Consider the following 18,003-nt stretch of genomic DNA (forward strand, 5'->3'; position numbering starts at 1 on the left):
GTGTTGGTGGAGGCCGAGTTTGCGGAGCGGGAGTTGTGATCCTGATCATAGCGCTTGCGGCAGTCATCGGCTTCATGGCCCCAGTTCTTGCAAATTTGGCACCGGGGACGCCAGCGGTTGCGACGCCCACCTCCTCCGTCGTTGTTGTTGCCGGCGTTGCCCCCTCCACCTTGCCGGCCATTGTCGGCATAACTAGCGTTGCGGTCACGGCCACCGGTGTTGCCGCCATTACCGCCCTGGCGGTTCTGCCCTGGCTGGCCATGTCCATCAGCCGGGCGCCCCCCACCATGGGAGGGATAGGGATCGGAGTAGGGCGCGCGTTCGCCCGCGCCGTACGAACCCGAACGGTTCATGGCGTTCGCGGAGGGAGACCACCACTCCACCGCACTCTGTTGTGCCTGCAGCACCTCGAAGGACAGAACCAATGAGTAAAAACTGGAGTAGGGCATGGTGGGTTACTCACGCCCAAGGAGGCGGCGATGGAGTTGTAGGCGGAGCCGAGGCCGGTGAGGATGTGATCCAGAAGCTCATCATCACGGATCGGAGAGCCGGCAGCGGCCATAGTGTCGGCCAGGGCCTTCATCTTATGCATGTATTCCGCGGCAGACAGATCGTCCTTCCTCAGCGACTGAAGTAGCCGCCGGATGTGCCGGACATTGGCGCGGCTCTGGGCGCCGAACATGGTGGCGACGGCTGTCCATACCGCCTGCGCCGACTCACAACCAATGAGTTGGCATGCAATATGCTATTCCATGGAGGTGAGAAGAAGCCCCTTGACGCGCTGATCATGTACCCACCATTGGTGGTACTCCGGGTTGGTGACGGTGGTTGCAGCGTCGCCGGTGCCTACAACGAGTGTTTTGGCCGGTGCTGCCTTGGTGCCATCGAGGTGTCCGTGGAGGTTGGCATCGGCAAGAACAGTGCTAGTGATGCCCCCCAGAGCATGAAGTTGTAACGATCGAGGCGGACGAAGATCGTTGGGATGGCGAGCGCGGCGGGGATCGAGGCGACGGGGGAAGATACGATGGCGCCGGCGGTTTGGGCGTCGGACATCGCGGCGGACGACATCGCAGCGGCAGCGTGGATGGGACAGCGCGCAGCAGCAGCGGAGCAAGACGCGGCGGACGGCGCGGAAGATGGCACGCGCGGCGGTAGCGATCGGAAGCGGCCGTAGCGATCGGAAGTGGGCAAAGCTAGCTAGCTACCTAGCTAGCAAGCAGCTGGATGGATCCTGCGTATGCGCCTAGCTAGCTAGCAAGCAGCGGCTGTTAGGGAAACAAAGCTCTCGCAACTCACGATCAGAGGAGACGATGGTTTTTGCGTCGCGTTCAACCGTGCGACTTTTCTCGTTTTTTCTTCTTCTATTTATTGGGTACAGAAGGGAAACGGAGTGGCCGGTAGTTTCCTACCTCTACGCCACGACCCTCACTACTCGTGCCATCCCACGAGTTCGCGTCGTGCTAAACCACCCGAGCTAAACGCATGGGCTAATGTGACGTGGTCACATCACGCTACAGGCCATGCAGCCTACATGCAAGGCACGCACAAGTCGCGGGCTCTCGCCAAACAAACTAAGCTGGAAACAAAACTAACTAGCTAACGTTTATTCTTAGCGACTAGATTAGCTAACAGATCACCCCCTAATCTTGTCGCCTCCTGTTTATTTCAGACATGCCGATCTTCCCCCTCAGCTCCAGGAACCGGATCCGTCCGAGCGCTTTCGTGAGAATGTCGGCGAGCTGGTTGGCGGTGTTAATGTAGTCGATGCTGATGCGCCCATCCTCCACGCACTCGCGGATGAAATGATAGCGCAAGTCAATGTGCTTGCTACGATCATGGAAGACGGGATTCTTCGACAATGAGATGGCCGACTTGTTGTCGACCAGTAGCTTCGGCTGTTTGATCTTCTCGTTGAGCATCTCTCCGACCAGCCGAGCTAGCCAAATGCCCTGGCAGGCAGCAGTAGTGGCGGCCATGTACTCGGCCTCGCATGAGGAGATTGCCACCACGCGCTGCTTCTGGGACTGCCAGCTTACGGGGCTGCCGCCGAGGAAGAAGAGCAATCCCGATGTGCTCTTCCTGTTGTCGATGTCGCCGGCATGATCCGCGTCGCTGTATCCCAACGGCTCCGGCGCGCCCTTCCCGCGGACGTAGGCGCAGCCGTAGTCAATCGTGCCGGCAATGTACTTCAGCAGCCTCTTCACCGCTGCGTAGTGATCTGATGCCGGTGCCTCCATGAAGCGGCTCAGATATCCGACCGCGAAGGAGATATCCGGCCTCGTGTGTGCGAGGTAACGCAGCCCTCCGATGATGCTGCGGTACAGGGTGCTGTCCACCGGCTTCTCCTTGCTCTCCCTGCTCAATTTCAGACGCGCCTCCATCAGCACGTTGCCGGGGTTGCAGTCGTCCATCCGGGCGCACTCCAGCAGCTTCTTGGCCTAGGCTGCCTAGCACAGCGTGATCCGATCACGCTCGTGACGCACCTCGATGCCGAGGTAGTAGCTGAGCTGCCTGAGATCGCTCATACGAAAGAGCGAGGTCATCTGGCGCTTGAAAGAGCTGATCTCCGTCGGGTTCGAGCCGGTGATGATGAGGTCATCGACGTACACACCGACGAGCAGCAGCTTGCTTCCCTCCCCACGCCGGTACACAGCATGCTCGGATGGACAGCGCTCGAAGCCCAGGGAGCGCAAGCTGTCGTCGAGTTTGGCGTTCCACGCCCTCGGTGCCTGACGAAGCCCATACAACGCCTTCCGTAGGCGCAGCACCTTCTCCTCCTTGCCGGGCACGGCGTACCCCGGCGGCTGGACGACGTAGACCTCCTTGAGTAAGTCGCCGTTCAAGAAGGCGGACTTGACGTGCATGTGATGCACTGGCCAGGCGTGGTGTGCAGCGAGGGCGATCAAGACGCGCACAAAGTCCATTCGCGCCACCGGCGCGAACACGTCCTCGAAGTCCACTCCCTGAACTTGGACGTATCCCTTCGCCACCAGCCTCGCCTTGCGCTTCACCACCGCGCCATGGGCGTCCTTCTTGAGCTTGTACACCCACTTGAGGCCTATAGCACGGTGTCTAGGCGGGAGCTCCGTGAGTTCCCACGTGCGGTTGTGGACGATGCTATGCATCTCCTCTTCCATGGCGCTCCGCCACCCTGGTTCCTTCTCCGCCTCAAGATACGAGGCTGGCTCCTCCCCTGCAAACAGGCAGAGAGGACTGTACACCGTCTCGACCTCCTCCGTGGTGTCCCACAGATTCTCGAGCGTGCGGTAGCGCCTTGGTGCCTCTGCTCCAGGGGCCGGTTCAGACGCGTCCGTTGGCGGGGACGCGAACTCGACGCCGGACGCCGCTGAGATCGGCGTCATGGGCTCCTGTGACGTGGGAGTGGTAGGGGACACCCCTCTGGCGTCGGGCGTGGGAGTGGCCGGAGAAACCCCTCCGGCGTCGGGCGTGGGAGTGGAAGGAGCCAGCGAAGTTGTCGCCGACGCGTCATCTTGGGCGTCGCGGGGGTCGGCCGGCAGGCCGTGCTCGAGCTCGACCGTGAAGGTGTCCAGCGCCGGTGCCTGGTTCCCTCCACCGGCCTCGGCGCGCCAGTCCCAGGAACCATCTTCGTCGAAAACAACGTCCCTGGAGACATGTACACGGTTCGTCGAGGGATGCAGCACACGGTACGCAGCCGTGCCAGGCTCATACCCGAGAAACACCATGGGCTGGCTCCTGTCATCAAGTTTCTTCTGACTTGGATTAGTTACCTTGACATGCACTATGCACCCGAATGTGCGCAAGTGGTGAACACTAGGACGACGCCCACACCACGCCTCATGCGGTGTCATCTTCTCAACACTCTTCGTCGTGGATCTATTGAGGAGGTACACGGTCGTCGTCACGGCCTCGCCCCAGAACCGCCCCGGCATGCCCTTGGCCTTCAGGAGACTGCGCGCCATGCCGACGATGGTCTGGTTCCGCCGCTCCACCACGCCGTTCTGCTGGGGCGTGTACGGCGCGGTGACCTGTCGTTTCACCCCCTTGTCGGCGAAATACTCGCCGAGGCTGTGGGAGGTGAACTCACCCCCCCGATCCGTGCGTAGCACCTTGAGCTTGTGCCCGGACTCGAGCTCCGTCGTGGCCTGGAACTGCTTCAGCGCCGCCTGCGCCTCGTCCTTGGTGGCGAGCAGCACCAGCCACAAGTGTCTGTTGTGGTCGTCGACCAGCAGGAGGAAATACCGTTTCCCTCCCGGTGTGGGCGGGCTGATCGGTCCGCATAGGTCAGCGTGGACCAACTCCAGTGGCGTAGTGGCTCGGTACAGGGCCTTGTCGGGGAAGGGCGTACGATGATGCTTGCCGGCGAGGCAGGCCTCGCACACCCGATCGGCCTCATCGACCAGCGGCAAGCCGTGCACCATGCCATCCCGGGCAAGTTGTCGTAGAGCCCGGAAATTGACATGGCGGTAGCGTGCATGCCACCGCCATGCATCCTCGCTGCCGTGCACAGCGAGGCACACCGGCCGCGCTGGGGTGAGGTGCAGGATGTAGAGCCGCCCCGCGTTGCACTGCACGCGGGCGAGGAGGCGCCCTCCTGGCTCGCGAAGCTGAAGCACGGCGTGATGGATCGTGGTCTCGTACGCGATCTCGTCCAACTGTCCGATGCTGACTATGTTGCTCGTCCAACTGTCCGATGCTGACTATGTTGCTGCACAAACGGGGTATAAAGTACACCTCGGACAGCACAAGATGCTCACCATTGCGGCACTGGAACACAATTGTTCCCTTGCCCTCGATGTGGACTGTCGATCCGTCGCCGAGCTTGACCGTCCCGTGCACGCCGGTGTCCAGCTCGGAGAAGATGTCCCGCCGCCCAGACATGTGGTTACTGGCTCCGGTGTCCAGGTACCACGCCATGTCGCAGCACTCGCCTTCTGTCGCCGCGCGCGCCTGGGAGTGCTCCTCGTTCAAGAGCACGTGCTCACCAGCGCCGCCGGCGGTCACCACGATCTCGTGCGCGCTCGCAAGGAGGAGTGCTGACTCATGCATTTCCTCCTGAGCCATATGCACCTGCTCCTTGCGTTCGCGCCGTGGCTCGGTGCAGTCGCGAGAGAAGTGCCCGTTCTTGTTGCAGTTGTAGCACTTCACCTTGCTCATGTCACGGTCGCCGCTGCCGCCAGGGCCGCCGGACCCGCCGGCGTTGTTGCCACCGTCCTGCGGCGGGCGGGAGTCGTTCCTCTTCTGGTTCTTGCCCCGGCGGTTATACTGCCCGCCATTGCCGTTGCCGCCGCCGGAACCCTGCCCGGCCTCACGCCCTTGGCGATGCGCCTCCCACTGCCGTTCGGTGAGGAGCAGCTCCCCGCCGGCCTGGCTTGGCGCAGCCGCCCCGCAGCGCTCCTCGGCCGTCCGCAGCCGCCCGATCAGCTCCTAACCCGAGATCGTCCTCAGGTCGAGCAGCGTCTCGATTGCCACTGCGATCTGTGCGTAGCGAGAAGGGACGACTCGCAGGAGTTTCTGAACAACTCGTACCTCTTCCACTTTGTCGCCGAGGGTGCGCAGCTGGTTGATGAGGCTCGTGATCCGCATCCCGAAGGCGTCGAGGGACTCGCCGTCGCGGAAGGCGATCTGCTCGAACTCCGTGCGCAGCCGTTGCGCGATCGCCTCGCGCACACGGTGCACCCCCATGCGCATGACCTTGATCGTGTCCCAGACCTCCTTCGCTGTCTCCTTGACGACGAGGACGCCGAGCATCTCCGGTGGGACAGCTCGGAAGAGGACGCCGAGCGCCGACTTGTCGTCACGCACATGTTGTGCATTGCCCTCGATCGCGTCCCAGAGCCCCCAAGACTGCAGGTGCACCTTCATCACGAGAGACCACTCGATGTAGTCCGTGGACGTGAGCGCCGGGAACGTGGTGCCCGCGCTCGGCACGAGCGGCGCGCGCTCCGTGGCCGGCGCCTGGTGGATCACCACCTGCCGCTCCCTCCTCACGCGGCTCCGTCCGCGGCTACGCTCCCGCGGTGGAGTGCGCGAGCGGCTCCCACCCCCGCCACCGTTGCGGGGTGCCGCCGCCGCCGCCGCAGCGGCTGCTGCTGCCGCCGCTAGTGCCGCCTGGTCCGGCTGACCTCCGGTGTCAGCCATGGGCGTCGGGATCGCCTTAAACCGGCTCTGATGCCAATTGTTAGGGAAACAAAGCTCTCGCAACTCACGATCAGAGGAGACGATGGTTTTTGCGTCGTGTTCAACCGTGCGACTTTTCTTATTTTTTCTTCTTCTATTTATTGGGTACAAAAGGGAAACGGAGTGGCCAGTAGTTTCCTACCTCTACGCCACGACCCTGACTACTCATGCCATCCCACGAGTTCGCGTCGTGCTAAACCACCCGAGCTAAACGCATGGGCTAATGTGACGTGGTCACATCGCGCTACAGGCCCATGCAGCCTACATGCAAGGCACGCACAAGTCGCGGGCTCTCGCCAAACAAACTAAGCTGGAAACAAAACTAACTAGCTAACGTTTATTCTTAGCGACTAGATTAGCTAATAGCGGCGGCGATGCGGAAGCTAGGTAGCAAGCAGCGGAGGCGACGCGGAAGATGGGATCGGGCGGCGGCGCAAGGGATGTGTGGCGGCGGCCCGACCTGGCTGATACCAAGTTAAACACAGGGTTTAGGGTTTTGCGTGGGTGGTTGACATCCAGCCACACGTCTTAATATATAGATGATCATAATTATAATTACATACGCATACGAATACGTGTACAAGAACAATATACTATACCCTACTTGTGTGCGACGCGGCGTGGCCAAAGAGCTCCATGTGTGCGACCCGGCCACCGGCAGGAGCCTGACCCTGCCATCTGAACCGAAGTTTCGTGGGTGTTCTGAGAAAAGTTATGTCTTGCTGGTTGGTGAATGTGATAAGGCGGCCACCTCCGTTGGCCGGCATTTTCAAGTGGTCAAGGCATGTCTAGATATGTCACAATATGGCGGTAACCTGCAGTTCCAGACCTTCTCGACAGAGCATGGCGCGTGGGGCCTCTACACTGAGACCGGCTTCCTAACCTACAAAGCAGGTTTCAACGAAGCCTCGACAAGGGCCTGCTCACCGGCGGCGCTGTGCATTGGCTGTGCCAGACTGACACCGGATCCTACGTCCTCAGGCTCCGCGTCAAAGCAGCAAAGGTTATTGTGACGAAGCTCCCGAAAGGGTTCTAGGTAAAATCCTAGTAGTAGCGCGGGTTTTGAGGCTATCAGCAGTGCGGGCAGCCGCGCTACTAATAAGGCGCTACAGCTAACTGTTAGTAGTAGCGTGGTCTGTACACACGCTACTACTATTGGCTATATCAGCAGCGCGTTCTGTACATGCACTACTATTAGTTAGCTGTAGCGATTTCATAGCCCCGCGCTACTGCTATATCTTTCATCATTTCCCCCCGGTTTCCTACCCCGCTTCAGCTTCAATTGCAATTTCCAGATATTAGGTACTACTAGATATCAATTTCATAAAGCATCATAGATACTAGGTAGTACTCCCTCGGTTCCAAATGACTCGTCGTGGTTTTAGTTCAAATTTGAACTAAAACCACGATAAGTAATTTGGGACGGGAGTACTAGATAATAATTTCATACATACTCAACATGCATCCTCAACAGTACTAGGTGATATCAACGATGATCATCATTTGTAGTTCTAGATGATATCGACGACAGTCATCATATGTAGTTCTACATAATATCGACGACGAACATCATATGTAGTTCTAGATGATATAGCCACACAGACATATGTAGTTCTAGATGATATCGACGACGATCATCATCCTCAAGACTGGGCGGTGGGTGTTCCTGATAGTAATTAGGATGGCCTGTCCAACATGAAGATTCTTGCCAACGAGGAATCTCTTCCATCCAACCGAGTTTAAGTGTGTGCGACCGTCTGTGTCCATGCGGTAAGTAGTGGTGACGGAGCCCCTTGCGGTAAGGCGTAGTCCAACTGAGCCTTCTTCATATGGCTCGATACCATAACTCACAGATAGGTTCTTTGGCAATCTCTGAATAAGAAAAACATATCAATTAATAAATAGCCTCGCACATACTCTTCCAAATATATTTCTATTAAGTATAGATTGCATGTGATCAGACTCTACACTAAAGCATATCATCGACTAGATTCCACACAGCATATCATTGGACTCTACACTAAACATATCATCGGATAATTTGCATTTGTAAGTATAACAATAAAGCATATATATATCATCAAATTACTACAGTCAGTATAACATACCATTTCATGCCGATCGACCATGGTACTTGTCAGGCGGGTCACGAATGGCACCCCGACAAAGTCATCACGTGGCGGAATTATGTCCCATAGGTTGCACACCTCCTCCTCGCTCAGCCTCATTCTTTGAGCTACGATGGCTTCATGAAGTGGGTTCTCATCATCTTCATCGAGTGGGACCTCATTATCTTCATCATCTTCGTCATCTTCATCATCTTCCACCAGGTTAATATAAATGACAGCCAGCTTGGGTCTTTCTGCCCTGAAGGAGCATCTGATCAACTCACCACCGGTAAGACGCATGCGGGCGAGGAAACGGGCCCATCCATCTCCTCCAATCTGTGACATATTGTGTCCTTTCTCGACCTCCAAAGTGTACGGACCCCAGGAGCCTCAAATGTCACAGTGTCTCCTGTCAACTTGTTGAATTTCAACCTCACATTGCATGGGACGATCTGTGTAAAAAAAGCAAAATGACATAATGCAGTAATGCCAACACTAAAAATAAAATAGTTGTTACATTTCATCTAATTTCTTACCGCCGCATGACGAAAACTCGGCTGGAAGTAGATGCCGAACAGCTTGCCAGATGCAAGGCTGCTGGCGCACCTTGACTTGCACAGTCGACATGGTGGTGGTGGTGGTGGCGCCATTTTCCTAAAGCAATATGAGCAAAGGATTAACTAAATCAACTTATTACATAAAAGCAAAAGCATCTAGCTATCCATGTATAGAAAAATAACAATAAAATGGTGCATACTAAATCAACTAGCCTACTAAATCAACTAGCATACTAAATCAACTAAATCAACTTATTACATAAAAACAAAAGCATCTAGCTATCCATGTACAGAAAAATAACAATAAAATGGTGCATACTAAATCAACTAAATCAACTAGCCTATTAAATCAACTAGCCGACTAAATCAACAAGCATACTAAATCAACTAAATCAAAATGTTCTAAATCAACTAAATCAAGTAGCCTACTAAATCAACTAAATCATATCAACTAAATCAAGATGTTGCATATGAACTAGCCTACTAAATCAAAATGTAGCAGGGAGGGGGGATTGTGGATGGTGGAGGGAGGAGGGAGAAGGAGGGGCGACTCGAGGAGGGAGAAGAGAGTAGGACGGAGGAGGAAGGCGGAGCGAGGAGGGGTCGGCCGGCAGCGAGTGGAGGGAGGACGGAGGAGGAAGGCGGAGCGAGGAGGGGCCGGCCAGCGAGGAGGAAGAGGAGGGCGGTACCCAGTCCAGCGAGGAGGAGGAGGTGACGGTGGCGCAGACTGAGGAGGGGCGACGGGGGAGGACCGGCGCGGGGGAGGGGGAGATCGAGTGAGTGTGTGAGTGTGACTGGATAGGATAGCTAGAGGAGAGGGGGTGGAGGGGAGATGGAGTGGATTAGCAGTAGCGAGCTATAGAGAAATGCGCTACTGCTAATCCCAATAGCAGGAGCGCCTTTCCATAAAAACCGCTACTGCTAAGGCTAAGCATGTAAAAACATCAAAAATATACATTGGTCATCATTGATCTGTTTGTGTAGAATCTAAATAGTCAACATGAATCCTCACCTATATAGGTACAGGTGAGGATTCATATTGCAGCCACAAATCCTACACATATAGTTCAATGAAGACCAAGTGCTCGAGATAGTTTCAGAAGTAACATATTTTAGGTGGTAAACACCTTGTTCGCTTAGCAGTATGATACTAAACTTAATTAGGTGTAATACTTACCAGCAGCGAGTTTTGAAGAAAACCGCTGCTACTAAGTACTTTAGCAGTAGCGCATCCAGGGAAGGGCGCTACTACTATGTCTACCCTAGAGGCATCGTCGTGGCAATTATGGTAGTAGAGCTTGTTTCACCTAGAGCGCTACTGCTAGCTGGATATTAGTAACGCGGTTTCCTGAAGCTCGCTACTGCTAATTAGCAGTAGCGTTTGTTTTTAAACCGCGTTGCTGTTAAGATTCTGTGTATAAGGTTTTCCCTAGTAGTGTTCCTGAAAGTGCTAGTTATCGGCCAGAGGGGGGGTGAATAGGCGATTTTTATGAAAGTCTTCAAAACATGGGGTTTCGAAGACAAACAATAGAAATGAACCTATTGACGTGCAGCGGAAGGTAGACTAAACTAGACAAGCCATAGTCATGCAAGTAATGAAGCTAAAGCATGAAGACCATTAGCAGCTAGATAGTATGGATCAATATGGAAGATAGTATGAAGCCAAACGACAATAGAAGTTACACAGTGAAGTCAATCAGGTAATGCAAGCAGGATTTGACTTCACGAAGACAAACAGAAATTAAAGAGAGGGAGAAGAAAGAACCAGTTGCTTGGTGAGGACAAGGATTTGTTGGACCAGTTCCAGTTGCTGTGATAACTGTACGTCTGGTTAGGGAGGCTGAGATTTAACTCAGAAGACCGCGTCTTCCCCTTATTCCCCTTGAGCTAAGGACACCTAGTCCTCGCCCAATCACTCTGGTAAGTCTTCAAGGTAGACTTCCAAACCTTCACAGACTTCGTTCACTGGCAATCCACGATGACTCTTGGATGCTCAGAACGCGACGCCTAACCGGCTAGAGGATTCACAGTCCTCAAGTGTAATAAGTCTTCAGGTCACGCGGACAGAAGGACTTCAGTGATGCCTAACACTCTTTCGCTCTGGGTGTTTTGGGCTTTGTCCTCGCAAGGATTTCTCTCTCTCAAAGGCTTTGGAGGTGGGTTGCTCTCAAACGACAAAACCGGGCACTAACTCTGAGCAGCCACCAATTTATGGTGTAGGGGGTGGGCTATTTATAGCTACAAGGCAACCCGACCTGATTTGTCCGAAATGACCCTGGGTCACTAGGGAACTAACACGTGTTCCAACGGTCAGATTTCAAACACACGCGGCAGCTTTACTTGGGCTACAAGCAAAGCTGACTTATCCAGCTCTAGATAAGATTTGCTCTCACTGTCTTCGCTCGAAGACATAGGATTTGGTTGAGCATCACTTCAGTCACTCTGACTTTGTTCACTTGGACCCCACATAACAGTACGGTGGTTCCTATGACTCAACAAAGAAGAAAAAAGGAAACTACGAAACAGCTATGTCTTCGCAGTCCATAGTCTTCACGTGAATGTCTTCTCGAGTCATGATCATCGTTGTGAATATCTTCACATACCACCATTATCTTCAATGTCTTCACACATTTTTAGGGGTCATCTTCGGTAGGTAAACTGAATCAATGAGGGACTACTACCTGTGTTATCATGCAATTCTCACAAACACATTAGTCCCTCAACCAGGTTTGTTGTCAATACTCCAAAACCAACTAGGGGTGGCACTAGATGCACTTACAATCTCCTCCTTTTTGGTGATTGATGACAAACTGGTTGAAGTTTTCAACAGGGATAAAAGTATGTGAAATTGTAAGAATTAAGATATTGTCTTCACAAGTAGCAAGAGGCTCCCCCTGAAGATGTGCATGTAAGTAATTTGCGTTTGGATTGCAAATGCACATGGCAGGTTTTACTTGTGGAGATCCTCTTCAGCCTATGAAGACAATTTATCATGCATGAAAAGATATAACAAAGATAATGACATGCATAATGAAAAATGGACGTCTGTAGAATGACTACGTGCGGAATTTATCGTCGCACATGCGGAATTTATAATCGCATCACATAGTATGACAGAAAACAGTAGCATACGACCATCAGTTTAAGTGTTACAACTCGAAGAACCAAATGTATCAAAAACGCGAGAGTTGTAAGCACTAGCAAAATATCACAACCACACCCATAAGGACCCGCTTGAAGACTATCAACTCATATGCTTCTCCCCCTTTTGTCAGTAAGGACCAAAAAGGTTCGAAGACATAGAGCATCTACTCGTTCCCATGAGGAGTAGGTGAAGCAGCAGGGTCGTCGTTGAGGTTCGGTGGTGCAGAAGAACTTGGTGCAGTGTCGACATGCGCTGAAGTTGGAGGTGGTGAAGTAGCATCATCCTCATCATCAATAACTCTAGCATAAACGGTTGTTGCAGAAGAGGAGTACTCAGAGTCTTCAAGAGATAGAGTTCGACGAAGAACTGCATTCCTGGGAGGCGTTGAATCAAACTTGTAGCGTTCTGTGAAGCCATCCGCTCTAAGATCATCTTCAGAGCTCAGCAGTGTCAGACTCTTCCAAGATTTCCTACAGGCTTCATGAGAGACGAAAGCATTCTTGGTGGCAAGATTGCGAATGCGGTTTACATCCACCAAGAGGCTGTGCATCTGACGCTTCAGCCAGTCATGATGCTTATCCTGTTTCTAATGAAGTGCAACGAGAAGCTCTCGGTCAATGAGAACACGAGAACGCTTTCGAGGCCTTTGGGCAATAGTGCTCTCTGTGTTGGCTTGAAGTGGAACACGCGTGTTGCCAGCCAATGGATAAGTACGGGTTTCAGCATTAGGGACATGATGACTTGGAATTTGCTGAGTGAAGCTTTGATGATCAGCATTGTGAAGATAAAGTGGCTCCTTGGCAGGCTCAGGGTAAATAGCTTCAACAGACATATCAACCTATGGCAAAAATATCAGATGGTTGCGTGCAGAAGGCTGATAGTTGACAGCTGAATGAAGCTTGATAAGATGCATAACCCATGGAGCATTAAATTTCAAGCCAAAGAGATCAGAGCCTGATGCAGCCAGTTGATGAATGAAGAAGTCTTGAGCGTTGAAGCTAATGCCATTTAGTATATAGAAGACCAATGTCTTCACTGAACCTTCAAGCTTTGCATCTGAAGAATGTCCTTTGATGGGCCAAAGAGTTCGCCTGATGATGTGGTAGATGGTGCGAGGCAGATACTCAAGGTCTTCAACAAAGAACTCCTTAGGATATTCAGCATCCGGAAGCAAAGGCTTCATCATACTGAGCATCTGGCTCATGTTAGGCTCTGGCTTCGGAAAAATGCTCTCCAATGCATTGTTGTGAAGCTGACAACCAGGCTCAAAGAGTTCACCTGGAGTGGGTAGGCCTGTTAGATCAATGATATCAAGAGCTTTGGCTTCATGATGGACATTGCCTGTCATCCACTCAAGGACCCAAGTCTTCGGATCCCTGTTGTAGCCGCGTATGTGGAGGCTAGCGTAAAATTGTAGCAGAAGCTCTTCATTCCAATGCTCCTTGTCAGTCACGAAGTTCAGCAATCCGGCATCACGGAAGCAATCAAGGGCTTCTTCAAGGCAGGGCAGACCAGCAATGGCTTCACAATCAAGACGCATATGAGGGAAGATGCGCCCTTGACCGTAGAGCACACAAGAGTAGTAGCTGCGTTGTTGATAGCTCCAGAACCGATCTGATGAAATCCTTGGCTTGGAATAGGGGTTCTTGGCGCTATTGAAGAAGGTGTTGTGGTCCACGAAGCCATTCTCATTGAACACACCAGGTGAGGTTGCTGTGCCTGGGAATCTTGGCAGTCTAGGCTTCGGCTTCTGGACCTGAGGCCTCTGCTCCACATGATAATCAAACTGTGGTCCTGGAGTAGGAGGAGGAACCAGAATAGGCCAGCGTACCATTATTGGCTTACCACGGTTGAATGCAAGCTCAATTGTGTGAGGCCTTGGAGGGGGACTAAAGCTTCTGCATTCTCATTAACATGTGCCGCCAGCTGTACAATAGCTTCAGGTGGAATGACTTTTTCTGGTGCAGCATTGGCTTTAGCGGCCATGGTGGCTTCAGGTGTTGCATGGACTTCAGTTGCCACATTAGCGTCAGCCATGATAACATCATTGGCTTCAGCGTTAGCGTTGGTGGCAGCCTCAATATTTTCTTCCTCCACTTGAGTAGCTGGAGGGTCGGACTCGTTCTCCTTGAGAACAACTTCAGGGTTGGAGGGGGGTGTAGCAACACGTTCTTCTTGCACTCTTGGCTCTTCTTGTTCATCGGCTGATGCAGCCGGAATATCTTCAGCCGCTTTGGCTTCAGACTCAGAGTTGTTCACATTAGGAGAGGCTTCAGGAAATACTTGAAGAGATACTGATTGGCGCTCATCTCCTTCTAGAACACTCGAGAGTGTGACTTGAGGCCTTGGTCCTTTGCGAAGCCTGCGAAGCGCTGGCGACGCGTGAGGAGATGGAGTTGGCTGGGCCTCAAAATCATCATCGTCATGCACCGGATGGGTGACTTGTGTTGGGGGAGTACTTGGAGATTCTTCTTCACGGGGGGAGTCTTGCTGTTGTGGGTGATCAGCCCATGATTCATCCTGAGCCATTGGCGTCAAAGGACAACCAATGCTGATGAGTTCTCTGTTCGTTTGAACAGGCCATGATACCATTTCCTTCTCGATCTGAGGAAGGACTACATCATCTTCCACATTGTCTTCGTGACCAATGTCTTCAGCTGTGGTGTGGTCAACAGCTGGATCTTCCTGAGCTTCAGGAGCCTCTGTGGAAGCAGGCTCATGAACTATCAAACGACGTTCTTGTTGTGAGGACGCAGGATGAGCAACAGAGATTGGCTCGACGTCAAGGGACTCTGTGGGAGCAGCCCGATCTTTCTTCTTAGTCTTTCTCTTCTTGGTGGGGGGCGCATCGTCAGAGGTGTTCTTTGACTTCCGCTTTCTGGCAACAGCTTCAGCAGCCCTTGTCTTCTTGAGCTCAGAAGCGGTTGATTTGACCTTTGGCTTTGAGCCAGTCATAGAGCTTGGGAAGACAATGCGGGGCTCTTCTTGCCTTAGTGCAGGAGCAGGAGTTACAGAAAGCTTCTTCTTTTTGGCAGCCGTCTTGGGGTCAATGCCAGGAAGCCCGAGAGCCTTGCGCTTCTCGGCTTCATTGTAAGCTTGAATGCACTTGGCCGCTATGATTTTCATGCGCTCTCGTGAACCTTTGGCTTCATCACGTTTCTTGTGAAACGCCTCCTTCAGCTCATGCATCATCTGCTTGAAATTCTGGACGTCTGTCACACTGAGCTTGGCGACATGCTTCTTGAACTGAGCCTTTCATAATCAATTTTGTTTTTCAGCTCAACAATCCTCTGAGCGAGAGCCAGCTCAGGAGCAATGGCTCCATGAAAGGAGACGCTGAGACCAATCGGAAGCTGAAGATCATCAAAACTGAGATCAGGACTGTCAAACCACTCGTCTATGAATTTGTTCAAGATTTCAATGTCAAACAGAGGAAGATCATTGAAGATTTCCGCCTCTTGCTTGCTCTTGATCAGCAGCTCAAGAGCATCATCGCCAAGATCGTCGTCACTAGACAGATCAATGGCTTCGCTCCTCGGAATGGCAGCAGGTGTCAGTGCTGGAGCAAAACTCTTGACAATTTTCTTTTTCTTCTCGGTTTTCTTGGACACGCGAGAGAGATCTTCAAATTGCACACTATCTTCAGGAGGTGCAGTGGCTAAGGGCTTCGCACGCGAAGTCTTTGGTGCAGCAGAGGGCTTTGAAGCCTTTGGTTTCTTCTGCTTCAGAGGTTTTGGTGGAGCAGGAGCTTCATCAGTATCAGCTTCATCTCCAGGCCGATCCACTTTGGCCCTTTGAGCGGCAATGTAGGAGAGAATACCATCAAATTTATCGAAGCGGCCCATGAGATTGGGTTCAGCTTCACGTGTGCCATCAGTCCTTGGAGCTGAGGGACCTGGATTGAAGTTGCAACCAAGAGACTTCTTGTTCTTTACTGCAGAAGCTTTTGCAAACTGGTAGTTGCGCTTAAACAAGTTGTCATCTCGACACCGTAGCAATGAAGATGGGTCAACACTCTTAGGCTGTGGTCCGCGAACCATACAAGGATAGAAGGCTTGAGCAATAGCTTCAGTTATGGTCTTGGCTGGAAGATTTTTATATAAGATGTCTCCCCACGATCGCTTGATGGCATTCTTCTCAGCATATTCAGTAGTGACAAATCTGTAGTTGTACCATTCCTCTGCCCAATATCTTCGAATCCACTGGATTCGAGTCTTGTTCACCATACGTTTCTTCTGGGTCAGTTTTGTACAACTCATACAAGTCTGGTGGCAAATCCTTTGATGTATTCCCACGGCGTTGTCTTCCGCCCTTCCTTGCTGATTTATCTGTAGCCATGAAGTTGAGTCTGAATGGCTTCAAAGTTGATAATGGCTTCCTGGACAGATTAGAGCTAGCTTCGGGAGAGTTGATGTGCTGCTGTAAGAATTCTGCAAATGAATGCATACTATGAGAACCAAGGGATTCTCCCACGGACATGTACCTGTGACAGCATTAGAGATGCGAGGGAAGGGGAAAAGGTCATATGCATTCTTAGAAGATTTTGAAGATAAATCAGTTTGAAGACATTGACCTCATAGCGCGAAGACATTCACTTATATGTTGAGAGTTGGTTCCAGATTTGTACGAATCCAAGGATAGGTACAAGTGAGGAATCTAACTATGTGTGAAGCATAAGTGAATACCCTAGGCTTGTTATGAGATGCAGAACAGGATAGATTCAAGTTTGTGGAGACAGAAACTACTTTTGGTGAGGAGGGATGAATCCATCAGATCAACAAGACTGTAAAAAAGAGTTTTATTTACCACACAAGAACTGCTAGACGGAGTAGAAGAGGAGGCCGAGCAGTTCAATCTTCCGTGCCCTAACTTGGCGACGGAGGACACCTACGGCGGCGGCGGAGAAGATGATGACCACGGACGGCGTGAGGACGGCGTCGGAGAGGTCGCGGCAACGAAGCGCTTCGTCACCGGCGTCGTCGAGAGCTAGTGGTGGCGCTAGGGTTTGTTGAGGTGGAGAGGTGGAAGAAGTGTTTTGACTGCGACGAGACGTGTATTTATAAGGAAAGGGACAACACAGCGCAATTACGCAGGTGCCCCTGGCGGTTCACATCTGAGGGACACATGGCGATCATGCAATGCATTGAGGGTTGTTCCACGTTCCCACGCTTGCCTGGATTGTCGGGTGGTCGTTCCGGGTTCTCCGGGTTTCAGGCAGTAAGAACAGAGCATTTAAAACAGATGTAATATTTGTCTCTATATCTTCTGCTGACAAGGACGCAAAGAAGACATTCGACAGTTTCAACAGAATGCATATGATTTGGATAGATAGAGTTGAGGTAGAAGCATAGAAGCGGTAAGGGTCCGATCACATTCACTTAGACAAAAGGTTCAAACAAGAAGCCATAGCTATAAGTGAATGTTGTAGAGGACAGAAAATAAATATATGTATAGATAAGCAAGTCCAAATCAATAAGGTGAAGATCAATTATGAAGACAAATCAATGTTGAAGATAAATCAAATGCGGAGACTTTGCTCTTCTTAACGCCAAGAGAAACACTCCAAACAAAAGTTTGGTGGTCGTGTTACCCACCGTATAGGAAGTATTAGACTCAGACATGGCGCACAATTATCGTGGCGCTCTGAAGTCAAATTCCGCATTAATGTATTCACACTCAGAGTGTATGTCTTCATTGATTGAAAACATACATTACATCATGTGTTGCACATCTAAGTCATCAACATGCATAAGTGTTAGGATGTGTGACTAATCACAGGACATTTGAGGATTCCAAGATATTTAGCTCACATCGCAACTTGCAAAACTTTTTCTCATCCAAGGGCTTTGTGAAGATATCTGCCAATTACTCTTCAGTGTTGACGTGAATGATATCAATATCTTTCTTCATGACATGATCTCTCAGAAAGTGATGACGAATTTCAATGTGCTTTGTCTTCGAGTGCTGAACTGGGTTGTTGGCAATCTTGATGGCGCTTTCATTGTCGCAGTAGAGAGGTACTTGTTTCAGATGG

At 51.8% G+C, this 18,003-nt stretch overlaps 1 pseudogene; it reads left to right on the top strand.

Moving 5' to 3' along the window:
* Window positions 1–18,003, top strand: part of LOC123142297 (uncharacterized) — a 29,685-nt pseudogene that overhangs the window by 4,191 nt on the left and 7,491 nt on the right.

The sequence above is a fragment of the Triticum aestivum genome, chromosome 6D (assembly GCF_018294505.1).
Source record: "Triticum aestivum cultivar Chinese Spring chromosome 6D, IWGSC CS RefSeq v2.1, whole genome shotgun sequence".
Taxonomy (NCBI): Eukaryota; Viridiplantae; Streptophyta; class Magnoliopsida; order Poales; family Poaceae; genus Triticum; species Triticum aestivum.